Here is a 23,133-nt window from a genome sequence, read left to right on the forward strand (position 1 = left end):
TTGTCTAATGTAAGATTCACTTAGAATTACTTTTTTTTAATATTTGGTTTAAGAAATAAATGCTCATAAACTCATATAATGCAAAAAAAACAAGGGTTTTTACTTTTAGAATATTACTTTGCCTTGTCTCTAAACATGTATTGTGTTATTCCTGATTTGCAGTCCCCTGTCTACAGAACGTAATGGTACTTGCTGATACCCAAACATTTGACGCCTGTCAGTTTGTATGTGCCCTGATTCCATGACAGTTAAGCATGCTGGGAGATTTTTACTATTGCTACTATTGCTCTGTAACACTTTACAATTTTAACATCTTGGACATAAAATAATCTCCAGATTAAATTCTGAGAAATATGTGACATTTCTAATTAATGACTTTATTTTGTCTCTGGAAACTGAACTTACTGGTAGGATTATATGGATGAACAAATGACACTTTAAAACAATACTGTAATATTTTATCATGCATGTACATTTTATTTTTTGCCCTAGAATTTAGTTGGTAACATTACCATTGAAACTGATTCCATTGTTTAGTTTGTTATTTAAATCTGATTTTATACATTTGTTATGTAGCCTGATACGTGTCAGGCCTCTAAAAATTGAGTGAAACTCATGGTTGTTCCTCTCCACGGAAATCTTTAGTAAAAGGCGAAAGATTTATTCGGTCTGAAGAGAAACCAGAGTATGATAAACTTAAATCTCAGTCGCAGACCGGGTTCATAAATGTCCTCTTAAGCATATAGAGAAATCCTTAGTTAAGACGTAGCTCGGAGAATCCGGCATAATTAATTATCACATAAACTTGCACACAACATAATATGTATGAAAAGATTATCATTATTTTACTACATAGATGAAAATGGGCATTATTTTTTGCAAAGCATTGTGGGTATGTAAATTAGGCACGCCCCCAGCTAGCATGGTGTTAAGCACATGCTTTGTCTATCTGTTGAGTCTGTCCAGAATGAGAATAAATGCTCGGTGTATTTTGAGTGTACCCGGAAGTAGTGCATGCTGGGATGTGTAGTTCATCATGTTAGTGCACAGATTTCAAGAAACAAGAGCATGCAGGGATATGTAGTTATTCTACGTATGCAAATATTCAAAGAGAGGAGAGCATGCTGGTAGATGCTTTAATTAAGATTTATTGTTAATTTAAATTTAGTGAGTAAAAATAATTGCCATTATTGAAGGTAATTGACGTGTGGTTTTATATTATTATGCATATTTTTTTTAATTCTTTATTTTTGTCGTGCACATAAAACAGTACAAGCATGTCTTGCCACAACAGCAACAGCACACATAAGATTTACACAGAATTTAAAACAGTGTGGCTGTGGGTATGCACATTTTATATATTTTGTAGGACATCACACTTTAGTGTTAGTCAGAAAGGAGGCTAGTAGGCTTATGTTAGGCTTGGTGTCTGACTGTGTGTGGTATAACAGAATATTAACGAGACAGGCTAGAAATTAGGTAGTTCCCTGTGTAACATGCTGAACAGGGAGAGGGTAGTCTGCGGAGGACAGCATGGGAGTGTACCCAAGGTCGTTTGCCCGGCGGCACTGCCTAAATTAACATTACTAGTAAGCTTTAAATATAAGAAGAGGGTCTACCTGTATAGCAGGAGATAATAAAATAAAATTAAAAAAAATAACCACTGGGTTGCTTGCCATTTCAATATGTGGGTACCGCAAGCATTGTATGCGTGTTGTGTGTGTCTTTGGGGGCTGCCTAGCCGATGCCAAGAGATGGGAGGCTGCAGATACATAACAGCCAGAGTCTGTTTAGCCCCGTGTGGGTGCCCTCCCAGTCACAGGTACCGCTGCACTCTCGTGTTGTTCTGCTCGGGCTCCGGTACAGATCATCACCAGGCACGTGGCTTCTGGGTCTCTGCGGTGCATGTGGCCGACCCCTCTGAGCGGGAACCCTCAAATGGCGCGATCTGCGCATGGAGCTACTGTGCCAACCAGAGTGCCGTCTTCTGATGCTACCATGGAGTGGCTTGTTGGGCTGTCGGCGTTGCCGCTTTGGTGGTCTGCCCGGAGGCAACTTCTTCCCTGTCTGGACTCTGCGTGAGGTGCGCTTCAGGTGCTTCCTTTGATCTCTGCAGCCCGTAGGCCTGAGCTGAGCCTGAACGTGTGGATCCCTGGGTAAGGTATATGCTTGTCTCCTTGCCATCTTGGCCCAGAATTGGGCACAGATTCTGTCAAATGCTATCAGCCATGGCTCTGCATCCATAGGCACCTGGCGGGGAGCTTGTGTGGGGGTATCCACTTGGAAGGCAGTCATCTTGCCTGGCAGGCTGCAGTCACCGGCGTTGCTGGTGCTTGTTAAAGTCCACTAGAGTGAATCAGAGGGTTCTCCAGTGGGGACCGGGATACCCCCACCAGTCCTGGGGGGGAGGGGGGAAGGGAGGATCAAAAGCAGTATTGTGGGGTCCCACGGGTAGCTGAAGAACGAGGAGAGCGGCCGCCTCTCCCCCTCTCTGTCACGAGTAGGCCTCAAATCTCTGAATCCAGTTATCTGTGTAATAGTCGCTTGTGTGGTATCCAGAAGGCCACCGGGACTCCCTCTGCTTAGATCATGCCCAGCTGACCTGGTATTTTGCCTTGAATTAGACAGTTTCGTTGATTAATCGGTGCCAAATGCAGGAGCCAGCACGACACACGTCTGGTCCGCTCGGCAACCAGACTCCGCCCCCTTATTATGCATATTTTAATGTTTTACTTGTGTGGGTTCACAGGCAAATTTTGGACACAGAAGTATCTCCAGAGCAAATACTGAAAATATATGAAATTCTTTTTTAATGACTTTACTTTGTCTCTGGCAATTATTGACAGTGTCTTAGGAAAGTGAAATTATAGGTATGATCACACGGATGAAAGAATGATACTATTAAACAAATATTTAGTCGCATATTTATATTTGATTTATTTTGCACTAAGATTTAATTGATAATGTAACCATTTCAATGAGATGCTTTGTTTCACTTGTTACTTAAATCTGACATTTTACCACTTATTGTAGCCTGACATTACTCAGGCCTCAAAAAATTGAGTGAAACTCATGGTTGTTCCTCTCCACGGAAATCTTTAGTAAAAGGCGAAAGATTTATTCGGTCTGAAGAGAAACCAGAGTATGCAAATGGCAACCGGAGTAGCAGAGCGGGTTCACAAATGTCCTCTTAAGCATATAGAGAAAATCCTTAATCATTTAGAGAGAAGGTAGCTTGGAGAATCCGGTATGATTAATTATTAAATGAACACACATCATAGTATGTATTAAAAGCTTATCATTATTTTAACAAGTACATAAAAATGGGCATTATTTTTTGCAAAGCATTGTGGGTATGTAAATTAGGCACGCCCCCAGCTAGCATGGTGTTAAACACATGCTTTGTCTATCTGTTGAGTCTGTCCGATTCCAGAATGAGAAAAAATGCTCGGTATATTTTGAGTGTACCCGAAAGTAGTGCATGCTGGGATGTGTAGTTCATCGTAGTGCACAGAATTCAAGAAACAAGAGCATGCAGGGATATGTAGTTATTTAACGTATGCAAATATTCAAAGAGAGGAGAGCATGCTGGTAGATGCTTTAATTAAGATTTAATGTTAATTTAAATTCAGTGAGTAAAAATAATTGCCATTATTGAAGGTAATTGACGTGTGGTTTTATATTATTATGCATATTTTAATGTTTTACTTGTGTGGGTTCACAGGCAAATTTTGGACACAGAATTATCTCCAGAACAAATACTGAAAATATTTGAAATTCTTTTTTAATGACTTTACTTTGTCTCTGGCAATTATTGACAGTGTCTTAGGAAAGTGAAATTATAGGCATGATGACACGGATGAAAGAATGATACTATTAAACAAATATTTAGTCGCATATTTATATTTGATTTATTTTGCACTAAGATTTAATTGATAATGTAATCATTTCAATGGATGCTCTGTTTCACTTGTTACTTAAATCTGACATTTTACCACTTAATGTAGCCTGACATTACTCAGGCCTCAAAAAATTGAGTGAAACTCATGGTTGTTCCTCTCCACGGAAATCTTTAGTAAAAGGCGAAAAATTTATTCGGTCTGAAGAGAAACCAGAGTATGCCAAATGCCTACCGGAGTAGCAGAGCGGGTTCACAAATGTCCTCTTAAGCATATAGAGAGAATGCTTACGCATTTAGAGAGAAGGTAGCTTGGAGAATCCGGTATGATTAATTATTAAATGAACACACATCATAATATGTATTAAAAGCTTATCATTATTTTAACAAGTACATAAAAATGGCCATTATTTTTTGCAATGCAATATGGGTATGTAAATTAGGCACGCCCCCAGCTCGCAAAACAGTTGCATGCTTTGTCTAACTGTTGAGCCCTGCAGCTGTTAACCATGTGAGTGCTGGGGTTGCGCTTTGTCTAAACCCTCAAAACTACATTTACTGTTTATAACTAAGAAACAAATTATTATTATTATTATTATTGCCATTTATATAGCGCCAACAGATTCCGTAGAGCTTTACAATATTATAAGAGGGGGGATTTACCTATAAAGAGGACAATTACAAGAAAACTTACAAGAACCATAGGTTGAAGATGACCCTACTCAAACGAGCTTACAGTCTATAGGAGGTGGGGTGTAAAACACAATAGGATATATTACTTTATGTACTGTTGGGCCATTTGCAAGAACTGACATTTAACAACTAACACAATTTGCATAATCATTGTTACAAGAACTGGACAAACTGGAAGGGGGCTTTCTGGTGTATCTCCCGAACCAGGAGGCTCTTAGACTGTACTTTAACTTTTGACACCAGCCTTCGGAGTTGGGGATGCCTATACCTTACTCTGGCTTTCTCCAATAGGGTTTCTCAATCCCTCTTTATATGGTTGGGCATAGGGTTATTTATTGAAACTAATCTTGCACTACTTGATTATTGGGCTCAGAGCATGGAGGGGACATGTGCCGGCTGACAAATACGTAGGGACTAGCTATTTGGCTAATTGTTAGACTATAATAGGGACCAATTGGCACCTTCCCTGTTGCCCAAGATTTATATATTTTTTTGACTCCTAGATTCATACTATAGCCTGGGGAATCACTCTACATGAAAATAGGAAACTATAATATCTTGTAGAATTTCAGCTACTATGTTGCAATTTCCTACAGGACTTTATACGGCTATTGAGTGACATCTAGTGGTGGATTAGCAACATTGTATCCACGTATTTGTATCGGATTCTTTTTGGATAGTTTACTTATCCTTTCATGTTTCTATTACACATGTAGTGTCCCTTCCAGGAAGAACCAGACCATATCATTTTATACTACAGTTACTATCTTTATTTATTCTACTATTATTATCACTATTTGTTAGACATGTGCAATTCGTTTCGGTCCGAATGTGAATTTGGACAAAATTCGGGCTATTCGGATAAGGGGGTGGGTGGGGGCCCCCTATATTAGAAGCTAGTCTGTTCCAGAGCTCATGAAGAAAGCTAAAAATAGAAGAAAAGATATTGGAAGACCAAGACAAAGAAAGGATAAAAAGAAAGGAAGGCGAGTGAGCAGACATAAGGGACAAGAATCTCATTTTAGAAAGATGTACTTAAGATGTGACAAATAATGGCCATTATCTTGTCCATACACATATCGCCTTTACACTTTAGAGACCTTTCGGCCGTAGAAGGCAATGATATATTCAGAACAGCAAAAGATTTGTTCTAATTACTATAATGGTCTCTTTTATTAAACAATTATTTAACCTGACGCAGGTCAGGCCTCAAAAAATTGAGTGAAACTCATGGTTGTTCCTCTCCACGGAAATCTTTAGTAAAAGGCGAAAGATTTATTCGGTCTGAAGAGAAACCAGAGTATGCAACCAAAAAGTCACAGTAGCACATCAGTTTCAGACATGTGCTTCTAAACATATGGAGAGCAATACTACAATAAACTGCAACATGGAGAATCCAGTATAATTATTACCGCCTTAAGGACACATGACGGATATATTCCGTCATGATTCCCTTTTATTCCAGAAGTTGTGTCCTTAAAAGGGGTTAAATAAAAAACATACCGTGTACGGTATTGCCTCTTAAAAACTGTTATTAATTTAGTAGCTAATTGAACATGGCCATCATGCCTTGCAATGCATTGTGGGTATGTAAATTAGGCACGTACCCAGCTGACATGCTGTTGACTGCATGCTTTGTCTAACTGTTGAGCCCTGCAGCTGTTAACCATGTGATTGCTGGGGTCGTACTTTGTCCACACATCCCTCAAAACTACATTTCCTGTTTGTAGACTGCATTGCTTGTTTTCCAAAAAAGTTCAAAGAGGCTATTAATTTCAAGAGTGCTTTCGTAATACTACACAAATGTAATATGCGCCTATCTACTATTGCACCCTCCCTTTATTTTTTTGTACACTACACCCCAGTACCCCAATAAAAGAAAGAATGACAAAAAAAAAAACTTAGCATTATTTGAATACGTAAATAAAAATGGCCATTTTGTTTTGCAAAGCATTGTGGGTATGTAAATTAGGTACGCCCCGAGCTGATATGCTGTTACATGAATTCTTTGAGCAACTGTTGCGTCCTGCAGCTGTTAACCATGTGAACGCCAGTGTCGTCCTTTGTCCACACTTTCCTCAACACTACATTTCCAGGTTGTACCTGCAATGTTTAAGCTTGCTCTAGCAAATACAAAGCTTGGTATAGTAAATAAAACACAACACCGATTATGGGTATAAGATAAAGCTGCAGACAATTTATTAAAATAATTATCCTGCAAAACCAGTAATAAAATAGGTGCGTTAACGCGGACAATGATCCAAAACATATTAAAACTAAAACATATGGTTTAAGGCTAGTGCTGACATGCACTTGTTAATACACCCCTCCCAAGCCGGTTTAGTCAGTAAATAGCAATACCCCTTAATTGACCCTACCTGCGCCACCAGTCGGTACCAATCCTGCCAGACCCTCTCATACGCCTTCCATGTAGCAGGAGATAGCGAAGACCTCACCCATCCTGCAAGCATGACGTCCTAAGCTTCCACATCACTTCCAGACAGGGCAGGCCCTCCGGTGATGCCTGCCTGAACCGCTCCCACGGAAAACGAGAGAGAGAGTCTGCAATTCGTTTCGGTCCGAATGTGAATTTGGACAAAATTCGGGCTATTCGGATAAGGGGGTGGGTGGGGGCCCCCTATATTAGAAGCTAGTCTATTCCAGAGCTCATGAAGAAAGCTAAAAATAGAAGAAAAGATATTGGAAGACCAAGACAAAGAAAGGATAAAAAGAAGGGAAGGCGAGTGAGCAGACATAAGGGACAAGAATCCTATTTTAGAAAGATGTACTTAAGATGTGACAAATAATGACCATTATCTTGTCCATACACATATCGCCTTTACACTTTAGAGACCTTTCGGCCGTAGAAGGCAATGACATATTCAGAACAGCAAAAGATTTGTTCTAATTACTATAATGGTCTCTTTTATTAAACAATTATTTAACCTGACACAGGTCAGGCCTCAAAAAATTGAATGAAACTCATGGTTGTTCCTCTCCACGGAAATCTTTAGTAAAAGGCGAAAGATTTATTCGGTCTGAAGAGAAACCAGAGCATGCATCCAAAAAGTCACGGTAGCACATCAGTTTCAGACATGTGCTTCTAAACATATGGAGAGCAATACTACAATAAACTGCAACATGGAGAATCCAGTATAATTATTACCGCCTTAAGGACACATGGCGGATATATTCCGTCATGATTCCCTTTTATGCCAGAAGTTGTGTCCTTAAGGGGTTAAATAAAAAACATACCGTATTGCCTCTGAAAAACTGTTATTAATTTAGTAGCTAATTGAACATGGCCATCATGCCTTGCAATGCATTGTGGGTATGTAAATTAGGCACGTACCCAGCTGACATGCTGTTGACTGCATGCTTTGTCTAACTGTTGAGCCCTGCAGCTGTTAACCATGTGATTGCTGGGGTCGTACTTTGTCCACACATCCCTCAAAACTACATTTCCTGTTTGTAGACTGCATTGCTTGTTTTCCAAAAAAGTTCAAAGAGGCTATTAATTTCAAGAGTGCTTTCGTAATACTACACAAATGTAATATGCGCCTATCTACTATTGCACCCTCCCTTTATTTTTTTGTACACTACACCCCAGTGCCCCAATAAAAGAAAGAATGACAAAAAAAAAGACTTATCATTATTTGAATACGTAAATAAAAATGGCCATTTTGTTTTGCAAAGCATTGTGGGTATGTAAATTAGGTACGCCCCGAGCTGATATGCTGTTACATGAATTCTTTGAGCAACTGTTGCGTCCTGCAGCTGTTAACCATGTGAACGCCAGTGTCGTCCTTTGTCCACACTTTCCTCAACACTACATTTCCAGGTTGTACCTGCAATGTTTAAGCTTGCTCTAGCAAATACAAAGCTTGGTATAGTAAATAAAACACAACACCGATTATGGGTATAAGATAAAGCTGCAGACAATTTATTAAAATAATTATCCTGCAAAACCAGTAATAAAATAGGTGCGTTAACGCGGACAATGATCCAAAACATATTAAAACTAAAACATATGGTTTAAGGCTAGTGCTGACATGCACTTGTTAATACATCCCTCCTGAGCCAGATTAGTCAGTAAATAGCAATACCCCTTAATTGACCCTACCTGCGCCACCAGTCGGTACCAATCCTGCCAGACCCTCTCATACGCCTTCCATGTAGCAGGAGATAGCGAAGACCTCACCCATCCTGCAAGCATGACATCCTAAGCTTCCACATCACTTCCAGACAGGGCAGGCCCTCCGGTGCTGCCTGCCTGAACCGCTCCCACGGAAAACGAGAGAGAGAGTCTGCAATTGCATTAAGGTAACCAGGGACATGCTGCACCCGGAAAGAGACATTTAACTCCATACACAAGTGAACAAAGCCCCACAGAAAACTCACCACCGGCCTTGAAGCTGCTGAAAGACAGTTCCGAGTGCACAACTGCTAGATTATCCGTGAAGAAGACCACCTGTGGATTACGTATTTGCTAGCCCCACAAGGTCAGCACCACTACCAAAGGACACGGCTCAAAGAAGGCCTGAACTTTCCTTTTTGGGACTACACCTAAGTGGGAAATACATAAACCCTCAAGTGGAATTTATAAGAAGGGGCCCGCCAACCTCCATAAACGTACTTCTTTGGCCAACTTTGTGCGAACCCGCCTCTGGAAAAGTTACGACCGACTTCAGATTGTGCAAGGACAAATGTGTGACAGTGAGAGGAAACACTGTAAAACCATTGGCTTAAAAAACCCTGAAGAGCCGCCCATGCTGGCGAAACGCGCTTCGGGGTACACTCGCACTCTCGGACTGCCATATGTGAACATCATTTGACTCATGATCCATAGAGGGCTGACAGGAAGGATTTCACTTCACCTTACCAGGCTAGATTCAGTGTTATGTGCACTATAGTAATAGCATATTACCAACGATCTTACTATAGAATTCTATGCACTATAGGCATGCACATAGTATAGATAGTTTAAGTGTATTATTCTACTCAGGTGCCCTTGAAGGCTCAGATTAGGGTTTTTCCCGCTCAGACCGATCAGTCCAACTCCTCCCAGACGGCAACTATCTATATAGAACCTTATGCTGAACAAGCTGACAACTTGTGCATTGTCTCTGCCAGTAACAGGTACTAGCAACAATACTGTGGCTTTAGACAGCACAGTATTTGCAGTGACAAGTGGGCTGCATGAGACATACATTCAGAGGTGCTAAATGTTCTTCACTAACGTGTAGCTGCATGAGACACATATTTTTCATTCTCTGCTAGCATTAGCAACACCTGTTACATAACAACACTGTGGCTTTAGACAGCACAGTATTGTATCCTTGCACTCACAAAGCTCCCTTCTAAGGGAGTCTGCATCATTTTTTGACCAACTCGCCTTTTTGCTGCACGAGACACATATTCACAGGTCTCTATCAGCAGCAGAAAGATTTATCTCTGTGTGCTTAATCATTTCACTACAGTGAAGCTGTCTCTGCCAGCAAGAGCAACAATTCTCTCTTTTTATAAAGCACGTTGCAACATAGTTGCTTTAGACAACATTGTGCTTTATTTTGCACCTATTAAGGTACCTCTGTTTAAGGGAGTCTGTACAATTCCCACTCACTTCCTCATTATGACTGATTTTAAATGATAGTTCTTAAAAGTTAATTTTTAAAGCAGTTTTCAGTACACTTTGGTCTGGGCAAAGCTTGTTTCCTTTTTTTGTCGCTTACATATAGGGTTGGTGCCCATCCTGCTCAGAGACCAGACATTATTTTCCTCTCCCAGCTCTCCTTTTAGTTCCTGTACATGGGAGTACTCATGAGACATTGCTGAATACAAATATGTGTATTTTACTGCAATAAAAGCTAACAGTATTATGATATTCACAGTTAAAATGCCATGCAGAACTAAAAAAATATAACATTTCTTAAACTTTGTTTTAGATTTTATTCATATTAAATAGTTCCAGATAGAAATATTTGATGTGAAATGAAAGCCCTGCTTCTCCTGAAAAAAAATATCTATAATAAGTGTGGGTGCACTTAATATGAAAAAGGTGAATTATGGTTGAACAGACACATAGTCAAATTCCAGGTTTTGCTTTGATCAGAACTTGTACAATTGTCTCTGTCCTTAAACGACCACTATAGTCACCCAGACCACTTCAGCTCAATGAAGTGGTCTGGGTCCCAGGTCCCACAGATTTTAACCCTGCAGCTGTAAACTGATATGTTTACACTAGGGTTAGTCCAGCCTCTAGTAGCTGTCTCACTGACAGCCGCTAGAGACGCTTCTGCGCTTCTCACTGTGAAAATCAAGACGCTGGACGTCCAGAGGAAAGCATTAAGAAAATGCTTTCCTATGGGCGCTTTGAATGCATGGGCGGCTCCTGCCGCGCATGCTCATTCAGCGCTGACGTCAGGAGGAGGAGGAGAGTTTCCCAGCACCGAGGGAGCCCGGCACTGGAGAAAGGCGAGTGTTTAATCACTTCAACGGGAGTGGGATCCTGAGGGTGGGGGGAACCTAAAGACCCTATAGCGCTAAGAAACCAAGTTTCCTGGCACTGCAGGACCCTCTAGTGCCCCTTTCCCTCCCATTACAAGTTGCTGAAGGGTTTAAAACCTTCATTACCTTACCGGTGTCTAAAAGCAAGGTTCCCCATGATTCTCTGGCTATTTGAAAGTTTTGCCTTGGAGATGATAACCAAAACTTAGCTGGCCCGTACGGGGATCGAACCCGCGACCTTGGCGTTATTAGCACCACGCTCTAACCAACTGAGCTAACCGGCCACGATAGTCATGGTACTGACAGCTATGTCTACAGGAGCCAACTGAATGGGCCCTCGAGGAGTGATCAATCCCAGTTAGAGAAAGAAGCCTACATACCCAACAAGCCACTGTCGCTGTAGATGCCAGGTAGTGCAGGTGGTGTATTACCAAACTCTATAAATTATTATGTACGCATACACATATAAACTCTGGTCCGTCTACTTTAACAAATATTTATTCAGAGACAAAACAACAACAACATGCAAATAATGACACACAATCTAACTAACTATACCAACAACAGCAACAACAACCTAACTAACAATAACAACTAAATCTTATAAAATCACCAGATCCCACTCACAGTTCACCATGATAAAAATTAGCCCATGTCTGCTTAAGGGTCTGCTTAGTAGCACAGCCAAGAAGGAACAGAAAGGAATGGGGATAGGGGGGAGTGGTTATCTCTTTCCTGACCTGTAAAGGTATTGAATTACCATATCAAAGGTAAAGCTTATCCCACTGTGAGAAAGGCATACATGAGCTTGGTCACATGACCCCTGGTCACCATATTAGTTTGATGACAGAATGTCACCACATTCCCTCACTTTTTTTTCTCTTATGTTGAGCACATTTAAAAGTGAGAGAAAGAATATAGTCAAACAGGGGTTGCATCACCGCACATTCCCCCAATTTCTATTGTTTTCAGTTGTTCCGTTTTTAAATTAACTACTGCCCTAGTGGGTTGGTAAGAACCCTGGTAGTTGTTCATTAATATTATATGGTAATGTGTTCATGTGAAGTAAAGTAAAATCCAGACACAATCAACCCCATACAGTAATTATCACTAGTTTATGACACAATATGATGTTTAGTTTAGCCTGGGACTGGAATCTGAAGACTGTGACTGATCTGTGTGCTTGATAGCTGTGATTTTAGAATGAATTCTCCTTGAATATTGTCTTAGCCAATCCATTACAAAGCTTGAGGTTTGTTTGTTTAATGGCACATGCAAGTTCATGAGTGTAGGGGAAACTCATTCTGTGACCACCTTGAAATGACACAAATTCCTGCTTCTTGCTGTTACTTTATCCTCATTCTGGGCTGTGTTAATAGTTTGACTTGGTAATCTCAGCACTTCTTCATCTGTATAGTATCCATTTTCAGGATAATAGTTTGACGTGTAATCCCAGCACCTCTTCATCTGAATAGTAATCATTTTCATGATAATAGTTTGTCTTGGTAATCCCAGCACTTCTTCATCTGTATAGTAAACTGTGACAGGACATGTCAGTTACCTTCACCTCTCTGGGCCTTCCAATTAAAATGTTCTTTGAATCAAACACAGACAATGAAAAATGTACAACAGTAATCAGCGTATTGTCTTGTGTCAAAGGCTTAACTAGTTTTGTCTAATAAAATCTATTTGGTTGTGGTGTCTTAAGGCTATGTTTACATTTTAGATGTAGGTAAAAGACCCACAAATGTCTCCTGAAATTTTGATTAATTTAGACATTTACTCCACACCTGATGGAGAGTTGAACACAAAACCATATTAGTTATTTTATAATTTACTGGTGAATACATGCAATAATCACAAAATGTACATAGTTTTAACTGAAAATTACAATACATGAATGTGAGTGGGAAAGATGTAAGGGTGAAAAATGTATTCGCAATTGAACATAGGTGCAAATTCTCATACCCACAACTATTTAATCCCCTGCGTATAGCCAAATAGAACAAATAGCATACATTGTCACTTTATTCTTTATGCCATCTTCACTCAAGGCAATCTAATTTCCCTATATTCTTAATGACAAAAAGCAAAAAAAAAAAAAAAAAAAAAAGCATCAAAGATGGAGAGAGAGAAGAAAAAAAAAATAGACTGAATGCTACCATGACACAGTTTGGCAGCGTGCAATCTATAGATCAATCAAAAATCAACTTGAGGCTATATTTGTTGGGAACCAAATAAAAAAAAATGCTTTTAATGTTTTTACGGTTGTAAACAGAAAGTTACACTATCACATCTCTCCAGTGTGATCAAATATAAGCCTCACGTTGGCCACAATTCACTTAAACTATGATTTTTTTAAATTATTAATCCAGCATCAAAAAAAAAAAACAACAAAAAAAAAAACATAGCTGGCAGTGCAGACGTGCTAAACTAATAAAAACAAAAAATATTTGGAATTTGGCCCACCTGACTGTAATTAATGAATTTAGAGGCTTATCCTTAATATGAAAATATATATATATATATATGTATAACAATACATACTAAGGTCCTCTTTAAACTGGAGTGTTACGAGATAATGGTGAGACAGATAAAATATAGAAACAAAAGAAAACAAACATACATACATACAGATGTAGAGGACAACAAACATTATGGGAGTTATTAATTACTGGGGAACCCCAATTGATCAGTATTTCCCTCCCTCATCTGTTCCCTAAGTGCTTTCATGTCTGCCTCCAATCTCTCAGTCTGTCTCTTTAGGTCCCAGTAGTCTCTATTCCCTTCTTTATTCCTCCAATTATCCCAATTCCGTCTATTAGTCTGATGCTCATCCCATCTATGGTTCCTTCTCCAATTATTCTCCCAATAACTGTTCCTGTTGTTTCTCTGTTTTTCTTGCCAACTGTGATTTTTGCAGTTATTCTCTCTCCTTTTTAGCCTCTCCCATGTATTATTATTATTCCAATTATTATTGATTACCTTAGGCCCCTCCCATCTATTTTTCCAATTATCTCCCATTACATTGCTTCTTTTAGCACTGTCCCTATTCCTATGGTCCCTCTGTGGATCTCTCCATCTTTTGTCAAAGTCCTGTTTTGGTCCAGTTCTCATTATCCCTCTTGTTCGGGTACATCCCACCTCTGGCTTCTCCATTTACCATCTAAATCTCTACCAGAGTCAACCTTGAATGTTCTTATGGCTGAAACGGAGAAGGCCTGTTCTGAGGAAGGATGCTTAATCCACCAATTGTCAGCTCTAGTTAGTACAATCTCTAAGTCTGCTGGTGTTGGATCAAAAAGCCTGACAAATTCTTGACACTCCCAGGGAAGGGCTTCCATTACTTTAGCAATGTGTTCTGGTGAGCCCAAGACCAGAGGCTGTTGAGGTTGGCGTAGCGTATACCAGAACAATATCCTTTGAGCTACCTCTCTAGGACCATCTGCTGGCCTCATCATAATATTAGCTATTTCTTTCTCTATGCTGACTAGATAGAAATTTGTTGCAGCAATTCTTCCTGCCTGATCAGACACACTGTTATTAAATCCAAATAGTCTGCTAGCCAAAGGACCCATAGCATATTCTAACAGTTCTGTCCATTCTTCTAAGTTAAGACCTCCTCTTTTTGCTCTATTTGCTCCCCTCATAAACCAATGTGTAAAGGTGTTAAAGTCGTCAGTTGGCATACTTCCCCACCATTTCTGGAAATTATCTTTGTCTGTGATTGACATAGTCCTTGTCTGTCTAGAGAAGCTAGTAGGCATTTCTCTTACATTAAAATGTTCAGTTATTATTATAGGGGCTTGTGGGACACCATTTACAATTGGCACATTTCCCTTGTGTTTTGTTCCCAGCACTGGTTCTTTACTTTCAGATATATAATACGACTGGTCTGGGCATACTCTAGGAATCTCCTTATCCCATTTATTTCTGTTTTCTTTAATTTTCATTTTATATTCCATGACTAGGTCTTGGAGTTCAGTGATCTTAGCACTATATGCATCTCTCTGTTGTTCTATTTCCTTTAATTCCTTCTCCAACCCCTCGATCATTTTGTTTGTTCTTAGGGCAGCTATTTTAAAACAATCTCTTTTATCAAGAGCATCTTCCATTTTATTAGTGGTTACTAAATTAGCTTGCTGCAATTCGACTACCATGCTTGCCAAACCCCTTATTGTAGCAACAACCAAGCTTTTCCTTTTCTTAATATGGCACTTTTTATTAGCAACAATCTGTGTCAAAACATCCATGAAACCTTCATATTTTCCACAATTGGGGCCTGCTGGTTCTGGAAGCTCATATGGTCCATCATGTTTGTCATTCTTGAAGTACTCTAGTACGTCTACAGAAAAATACTTAGTACCCAGAAATGACATTTTAAAACTGAGCTCTTTAATCGAAATAGACTAGCAGACTAAAAAAAAAAAAAAAACAACAACAAGCTTTTAACAATGGCATTAATTTAAAAAAACAACTGAAACTGGCTCCAAAGAGATTGGACCATTTGAAAAACTTAATTACATTAACCTATTCAAACAAACTCTTGTCTTTTAAGAAAAAAACGTCACAGTCTCAATACGAGAAATGCCCACAGATAGCAAAACACAAAACCACCCTGTTTGTTTAAGGGGAGGGGGTGGGGGTTTTACAAATAAACAGAATGATTTAAAAGGAAGATATGGGAACTGAAAAATACCTGACTGTAACTTCAGCACAATGATCATTCCCAACCATATAAAAATCTAGGCACCTTTACTTCATAATATTTACCTCAAATACAAACTTTTCATTTTCTATTAAACACACTCCAGTGTAAAAATGGAAATGGTAACCTGGCTAAACAATAGCCACCACACTGTATTAGCCCCAATACCTTTATCATGTAAACACAATGCTCCTACCCAGAATTCAATGGTTCAAACAGACAAAAGAGAACCAACAAAAAAAAAACCAAACAGATTGCTATTTAAACTTAGAATGCAATGAAAGCCACAAAATGTACAAAATGTAACATCCAAAAACAATTACAATATATTCAGTTTAGTTCTAGTTAGTTGCAACAGGAGAGAGACAATACAGCACATGGGCTATTAAAAATGGCCGAAACATCAATAATACCAATGCAGTGCAACTATTCAATCTTCCCCTTTAATCACCAATAATTTAAAACTGTGCAGAAACAAAATTAAACTATAAATGCTACAATTTGCAACAAAATACGTTCTGTCAGTCATAATGCACAAACATTATGCTCCTATCCTGAATTCAATTATTCAAACAGACAAAAGATAACAACAACAAAAAATGTTTGCTATTTAAACTTAGAATGCAGGGAAGCCTCAAAATGTAACATCTAAGAAAACAATTAAAATAGATTAAGTTTCATTCTGGTTAGTTGCAACAAGAGAGAGACAATACAGCACATGGGCTATTAAAATGGCCAAAACATCAAAGGTTCCAATGCAGTGAAACTATTCAATTTTCCCTTTTTATCACCAATACTTTAAAACTGTACAGAAACAAAGTGAAACCTATAAATGCTACAATTTGCAACAAAATATGTCAGTCACAATACACAAATTTAAAACAGTCAACAAAACACATTTGTATATTTGTTTCAACAACGAATCCTATGCTATAAAGTCTCTTGCTCTTAGATTATGTATCAATATGGTAGTTATTGCGCCTCACAAACATTTGTTGTAGAAGTCTAAAATTCATGGTCGCCACATGTGGTGTATTACCAAACTCTATAAATTATTATGTACGCATACACATATAAACTCTGGTCCGTCTACTTTAACAAATATTTATTCAGAGACAAAACAACAACAACATGCAAATAATGACACACAATCTAACTAACTATACCAACAACAACAACAACAGCAACAACAACCTAACTAACAATAACAACTAAATCTTATAAAATAACCAGATCCCACTCACAGTTCACCATGATAAAAATTAGCCCATGTCTACTTAAGGGTCTGCTTAGTAGCGCAGCCAAGAAGGAACAGAAAGGAATGGGGATAGGGGGGGGGTGGTTATCTCTTTCCTGACCTGTAAAGGTATTGAATTACCATATCAAAGGTAAAGCTTATCCCACTGTGAGAAAGGCATACATGAGCTTGGTCACATGACCCCTGGTCACCATATTAGTTTGATGACAGAATGTCACCACAGTGCAGTATCAATGGGAAGCTGTAACTAAAATATCCACTTGAATACAGTGGTCTGCATAGAGTTTAAGCTGGAGTGGGAAAAAAAGGATAGAAAATTGACTTCTGGGAGCATATAAAGTATATGTATGTATTGAAACATCCTATCTGCATTCCTTGTGCTCCTTATGGTTATAGAAACATAGAATGTGACGGCAGATAAGAACCATTCGGCCCATCTAGTCTGCCCACTTTTTTTAAAATACTTTCATTAGTCCCTGGCTTTATAAGAACCATTCGGCCCATCTAGTCTGCCCAATTTTTTTAAATACTTTCATTAGTCCCTGGCCTTAGGATAGCCTTATGCCTATCCCACGCATGCTTAAACTCCTTTACTGTGTTAACCTCTACCACTTCAGCCGGAAGGATATTCCATACATCCACTACCCTCTCAGTAAAGTAATACTTCCTGATATTATTTTTAAACCTTTGCCCCTCTAATTTAAGACTATGTCCTCTTGTTGTGGTAGTTTTTCTTCTTATAAATATAGTCTCTTCCATTACTGTGTTGATTCCCTTTATGTATTTAAATGTTTCTATCATATCCCCCCTGTCACGTCTTTCCTCCAAGTTATACATGTTAAGTTCCTGTAACCTTTCCTTGTAAGTGTTATCCTGCAATCCACGAACCAGTTTCGTACAATACCTTTTGTTCAGTGTAAGTCAGTCCAGGTAAAAGGGACATTAATGTAATTGTCACTGTGACATCCAGGCAGGGCCATACCAAAGGTGCTTTACTGAACCTGGATCCTTCTGTGTCCCTGGCCTGCTGTCTTGCCACTGAGCCACACTTCAGTACTTTGATTATAGATGTTGTCTTATGTAGTATGACAATACAGAATTTACATGAGCCAATAAATGGGTGACTAAAGAAATGCATGTTAGTAATCTCATACTGTATAGTTTCCACATATTTTATATTAAGTTCTAAGGCTATAAGGAATTCCTATGTGGATTGAATTTACTGTTATTTCTGAGATTGAAGGTGGTTCATGTCTTTCAATTTACATTTACGTTAATTGACATTTTGCATCTTTCCCTGGTGGTCTAGTGGTTAGGATTCGGCGCTCTCACCGCCGCGGCCCGGGTTCGATTCCCGGTCAGGGAATAGTAGTTTTCAATAATTATTTGATGGGTTTTTTTTTTAAATTATATCACTCTCAACACTAGCAGGAAAGTGCTATTATATGACTTTCGAAAAAAGAGGAAACATTAGAAATATAGCATATATTTTTGTTGTCTTACCAGAATACCAAGTAACATACAGAGAAGAACAATGCCCACTTGAAAAAAATGCTAATAGCACCCAAATAAAAATAAAAGTTAAAGCAAAAAACATAAGTGAAGAGAATGGCTAACTATTTGGTCAACCTGAAGCTAGTCTATTCCAGAGCTCGTTGTACAATGAACTTGAGAAGTGTTGAATAATGGCTGTTAAGTGAGCCACACACACATTGTTTTTGACGTTTAGAGACACTTTTGCTTTGGAGTAGGAGTGCAAATACGTAGCCAGATTTACACAAATAATTCTTTCGGGCATTATAACAACCATAAAATAATTTTTTTTTAAAAACAATTTTTTAAAAACAATTATATAGCCTGACCTTTGTCAGATTTCATAAAAGCTGCTCCTTTCCACAGAAATCTTTAGTAAAAGGCAAGAAAGCAGAGTATGTTAGTGTAACAGACCCTGGGTAACCCGGCTGGTTACCTCCGCTATTAATTATTGACCAGACCCATTTTCCCCCAGTAACTAGACGACACACAGTTCCCGGGGTACAACAACAAGCTTTATTGGCCACACTCGGCTTTATACTCTCCCCATGCAAGGGGGTGGAAAACAGGTAAAAGACAATGTCCCCTCCCTTTGTCCTTCCCCTCCCAGGGGTCGTATATTGGATCCGGGTCCCTAGTCCCTTTGTCCCCTGTTCCTGCCACACCATGTCCCTTCCCAAGGGCCTGTGCGTGTGAAAGATTCCCGCCTCCTGGGCTCCCAGGTACAGAAAGCCCGCCAAACCGCCATTGTCCACACAGAGTGTCCCCATCAATCTCAGGGACCCCCAGAATGGTAACCAGCATGAACAGCCTCTGTTCACGGGGTACCTGGGTGAAACCAAGCAAGGGAAGCGCCTCCTTTCCGTACACGAATGCTCCCCCTGACCGGCGTTCATCTATACGAATGGCGGCCACCCAGGGAAGCACTCATTAATTACTTCCCTTGCGGTTTCACACTTATATTACAAGTTGCCAACATTCTAATTGATTAGTGTGAACACTCCAAGGGTCGCTGGGGAGGTCCTCTTTTGGGAGCCGAACGAGGTGAGAACCAATCTGCGAGTGCTCCCTTGGATGGCGTTCGTCTAACGAACGGGTCGGCACACGCCAAAGCTTCCCTTGCAATTTGTGGTTTCCACAAGTCGTTAGCGAGGTGTGAACATTCTAAATAAAAATTCTAAATAAGGTATTGGGGTGGTCCCCGTTCGTGAGACGAACGGGCTGTGTTCGTACGCAGTCTCCCGAACGGGGAGAAGGTAAAACACACAAGTAATCACGAATACATGGGGAACATAGGCAAATACACTACCACACTTTACGGTTTAGTGGTGATCCCGCTACAAAGCTCCCCCTTAACCACTAGTCGGCATCCAGGTGGATCCCAGCGGATCAACCTGTTGATGTCCGGGGAAAGCACCCATGGATCACTTGTCCAGGGCGATTTTCCTGGACAGGTCATCGGCATTGCCATTCTGCTTACCGGGTCTGTAGTTAATGGCAATGTCATACGGCTGCAGGGCCAGGCTCCACCGTAAAAACCTGGCATTCTCCCCAAAGACCCGGTTAAGCCACACCAACGGGTTGTGATCCGTGAGCAGGGTAAATTGCTGTCCATACAAGTACGGCAGCAGTTTTTTGAGTGCCCACACCAACGCCAGGCACTTCTTTTCGATGGCGGCGTAGCTTACCTCCTGGGTAAGAGCTTCCTGCTGAGGTAACTGCCATCGTCCCCGACCTGGCTCAGTACTGCTCCCAGTCCGAACATAGAGGCATCTGTGTGGACGAGAAAACTTTTCCTGTGATTGAGGCAGCCAGCACAGGGGCTTTTACCAGGGTGTCCTTGAGAGCTTGGAATGCCTGCTCTCACTCTGGGGTCCAAGCTACCTGTCGGGGCAGGTTCTTGCGGGTCAGGTTGGTGAGGGGTTTAGCAATGGCGCTATAATTGGGGACAAATTTCCTGTAGGACCCCGCAGTCCCTAGGAAGGCAGGCACTTGGGTTTTGGTGCGGGAACTGGGCCAGCTAGCGACTGCCTCTATCTTGGCCGGTTCCAGTTTTTGCACCCCACCCGGTGTCCTATATACTGCACCTCTTCCATCCCGAGTTGACACTTACTTTGGTACAGATCTGTTCTAAAAATTTTCATTGAAACTGTTTACTGATCAATACAAAATTGTTTCCACAGTCCTGTTTACTGTCCTTGTCTTATGCTGAATAATAATAATTACACTGAGTAAGATATTGGGAAGGATAGTCGCTGTTATAGAATGTGGCTGTGTGTATGGGAGCAGTGTGTGAGTTTTGGGAGAATCCTGCAAACTGAAAGCTGTGACTCATTGGCTAGTGGGCGTGTTGTATGCAAAATAAGCCATTGTTATTTCACACCAACAATCTTGTCAATTTTATTTAAAAGCATTGCAATCCTATGAAACTTCAGGAATTATTTTTTAAAAATTTTGTTTGATAATATTGTTTATGTTTGTGTAAATGTGAAATGTACGGAATGTCACCACATGTGTAATAGAAACCTTTGGCAGCCTGTTCTTTGCTTGTAGTAAAGGTTCATTAAGACTATACTTTCAGGGATCATTTCTATAGTTTGTAACTGGTGAAATGTGCTCTAAAGTGTCCAAACTCAGTACCCACGAGGAAGAGCTTGAGTGTTTTCTCCTGAGCGTGAAGTGGGCTCCCAGTGCTGCTTTATTGTAGCTGCTGGTTGCTGTTGATGACCGTTCCTATTTCCTTAATTGGAGAGTAGGAGGGAGAGAACACAAGCTGAGTGGTTACTACATACTCTGTCAATGAATAGATTACGTAAGCAAGCATCTATAATAAATATTATTACAACTATCTTAACAAAGATATCTCGTCAGGAGCTGGTATGCTCTAAAGTGTTTTTGAAATTGTCTCATTTGTTATCTATGTTTTAATTAGTGTGTGCGTTATATCTTGGCTTTTTTTGTCGTGTGTAATCATTTGTCAGTCATGCGCCATCTGTTGGCTGCAAAGTGTATGTTCTGAAATCTATCAGTATTTACGTCATCTGTTGGTAGCTGTATGTATTGCATTCCATTTAAAACATTGTCTGATTTCTTACTAAATGTACACATACTGAAAAGGTTTGTGTCTGCTTCCTAACATCCAGCGGGGGGAGGGAGAGTACTTATTATCTATATTAAGTACTCATTTTAACTCTGGTTTAGTGAGTATTACAGAGTAAATTTCAATCCCCTGTGTCCCCCGGTGCGTTGGATCAAACTCTCACACATGGGGTGAATTAACCCGTTCACTTCCAAATTCTTTCAAGAATCTCGATTTCGCCAGAAATTAAAGTTTGCTACCGATCTGTTCTAAAATGTTCTATTTAAACTGTTTACTGATCACTTAAAACTTGTTCCCAGTCCTGTTTTCTGTCCTTCTATGTTAGATAATAAATACACCGCGTAAGACAGTGGGAAGCATATTTGCTGTAATGTCCATAGGCTTTTATAACACTCTGAATTTCTGAATTTCCTGTGTTCAAGCACAAAGTGGGTGCTGTACAATGTAACACAGTCCATAAACAGTACTGCAACATTTATAATAGGGATAAAAAACTGCTAGATCAGGTAGGTACAAAAGCTTTAGGCAGTAAGAGTGTCCCTGCTTTCTTACTTTATAAAAGGACTTATTTAAAGAGAAATCAGTCCTTTAAAGGGACACTACCGGCACTTTAACAACTTCATCTTATTGAACTTACAGAACTTCATCTTATTGAAGTTGTTATAGTGCCTGCAGTACGAATTGCCGAAATCTAATATTAAACGATTAATAGCTTCAAGCCACGCCTCCAAGCCCTCTGGGTATGAGAGCCAGGAATCTTACTTAAAGGTTTTTTTCCTGGCACTATAGCTTCCCCTCCCTTGCACCTCCCCACCTCCCCACCTCCCCGTAGTGCAGAAAGGGTTAAAATAAAACTTATTTTGCTTACCTCAGTCCTTGGTCACCTCATCAGATAGGAAGCTAAGAGAAATATCCGATTTACAATTTGTCTCTAATTCAGTCTCCTGGGAACAGACTGAGGATTGGTAGCCTATTCGCAGTGTAATTACCATACTGCCTCCCAGAATGCATAGCACAGACCTAGCATGCACACATGTCTCTCCACAACGCAAATGAGAGTTTTCTGAATGTTGACTGTGCACTTTGATCATATGAGTTAGCTTTGCGCAGTGGCAGTATCGTAGCCAATGAGGTTTATCCGAGGCGTGATTATTGCTAATTGAAAACTTTTACCAATACCCTGCCATGATGACTTGAAATATAGTCAGCAATGGCAATTTTTGACAGTCTCTAAGGAGACTGAAATTGCATGTACAACAATAAAAATATATTTAACTATTTTTCAACAAGATTGATTTATTGTTTGTCTAATGTAAGATTCACTTAGAATTACTTTTTTTTAATATTTGGTTTAAGAAATAAATGCTCATAAACTCATATAATGCAAAAAAAACAAGGGTTTTTACTTTTAGAATATTACTTTGCCTTGTCTCTAA

General features: G+C 39.7%; 9 non-coding genes across 9 annotated transcripts; 3 read left to right on the plus strand and 6 right to left on the minus strand.

Annotated features, from left to right (window-relative positions):
• Positions 1 to 574: 574 nt before the first annotated feature.
• LOC134603815 (U5 spliceosomal RNA) lies at positions 575 to 689 on the minus strand. The gene has a single exon (XR_010090560.1). It is a non-coding gene; the product is annotated as a U5 spliceosomal RNA (small nuclear RNA).
• A 2,342-nt stretch (positions 690 to 3,031) lies between these two features.
• LOC134603780 (U5 spliceosomal RNA) lies at positions 3,032 to 3,146 on the minus strand. Its single transcript, XR_010090526.1, has one exon. It is a non-coding gene; the product is annotated as a U5 spliceosomal RNA (small nuclear RNA).
• An 859-nt stretch (positions 3,147 to 4,005) lies between these two features.
• LOC134603834 (U5 spliceosomal RNA) lies at positions 4,006 to 4,120 on the minus strand. The gene has a single exon (XR_010090577.1). It is a non-coding gene; the product is annotated as a U5 spliceosomal RNA (small nuclear RNA).
• A 1,660-nt stretch (positions 4,121 to 5,780) lies between these two features.
• Positions 5,781 to 5,895, minus strand: LOC134603837 (U5 spliceosomal RNA). Its single transcript, XR_010090579.1, has one exon. It is a non-coding gene; the product is annotated as a U5 spliceosomal RNA (small nuclear RNA).
• A 1,639-nt stretch (positions 5,896 to 7,534) lies between these two features.
• LOC134603852 (U5 spliceosomal RNA) lies at positions 7,535 to 7,649 on the minus strand. Its single transcript, XR_010090593.1, has one exon. It is a non-coding gene; the product is annotated as a U5 spliceosomal RNA (small nuclear RNA).
• A 3,659-nt stretch (positions 7,650 to 11,308) lies between these two features.
• Positions 11,309 to 11,382, minus strand: TRNAI-AAU (transfer RNA isoleucine (anticodon AAU)). Its single transcript has one exon. It is a non-coding gene; the product is annotated as a tRNA-Ile (tRNA).
• A 6,976-nt stretch (positions 11,383 to 18,358) lies between these two features.
• TRNAE-CUC (transfer RNA glutamic acid (anticodon CUC)) lies at positions 18,359 to 18,430 on the plus strand. Its single transcript has one exon. It is a non-coding gene; the product is annotated as a tRNA-Glu (tRNA).
• Positions 18,431 to 21,162: 2,732 nt separating this feature from the next.
• On the plus strand, positions 21,163 to 21,379 carry LOC134603945 (small nucleolar RNA U3). The gene has a single exon (XR_010090677.1). It is a non-coding gene; the product is annotated as a small nucleolar RNA U3 (small nucleolar RNA).
• Positions 21,380 to 22,795: 1,416 nt separating this feature from the next.
• On the plus strand, positions 22,796 to 22,936 carry LOC134603770 (U4 spliceosomal RNA). The gene has a single exon (XR_010090516.1). It is a non-coding gene; the product is annotated as a U4 spliceosomal RNA (small nuclear RNA).
• The last annotated feature ends 197 nt before the right edge of the window (positions 22,937 to 23,133 follow it).

Source organism: Pelobates fuscus, chromosome 3 (genome assembly GCF_036172605.1).
Source record: "Pelobates fuscus isolate aPelFus1 chromosome 3, aPelFus1.pri, whole genome shotgun sequence".
NCBI lineage: Eukaryota > Metazoa > Chordata > Amphibia > Anura > Pelobatidae > Pelobates > Pelobates fuscus.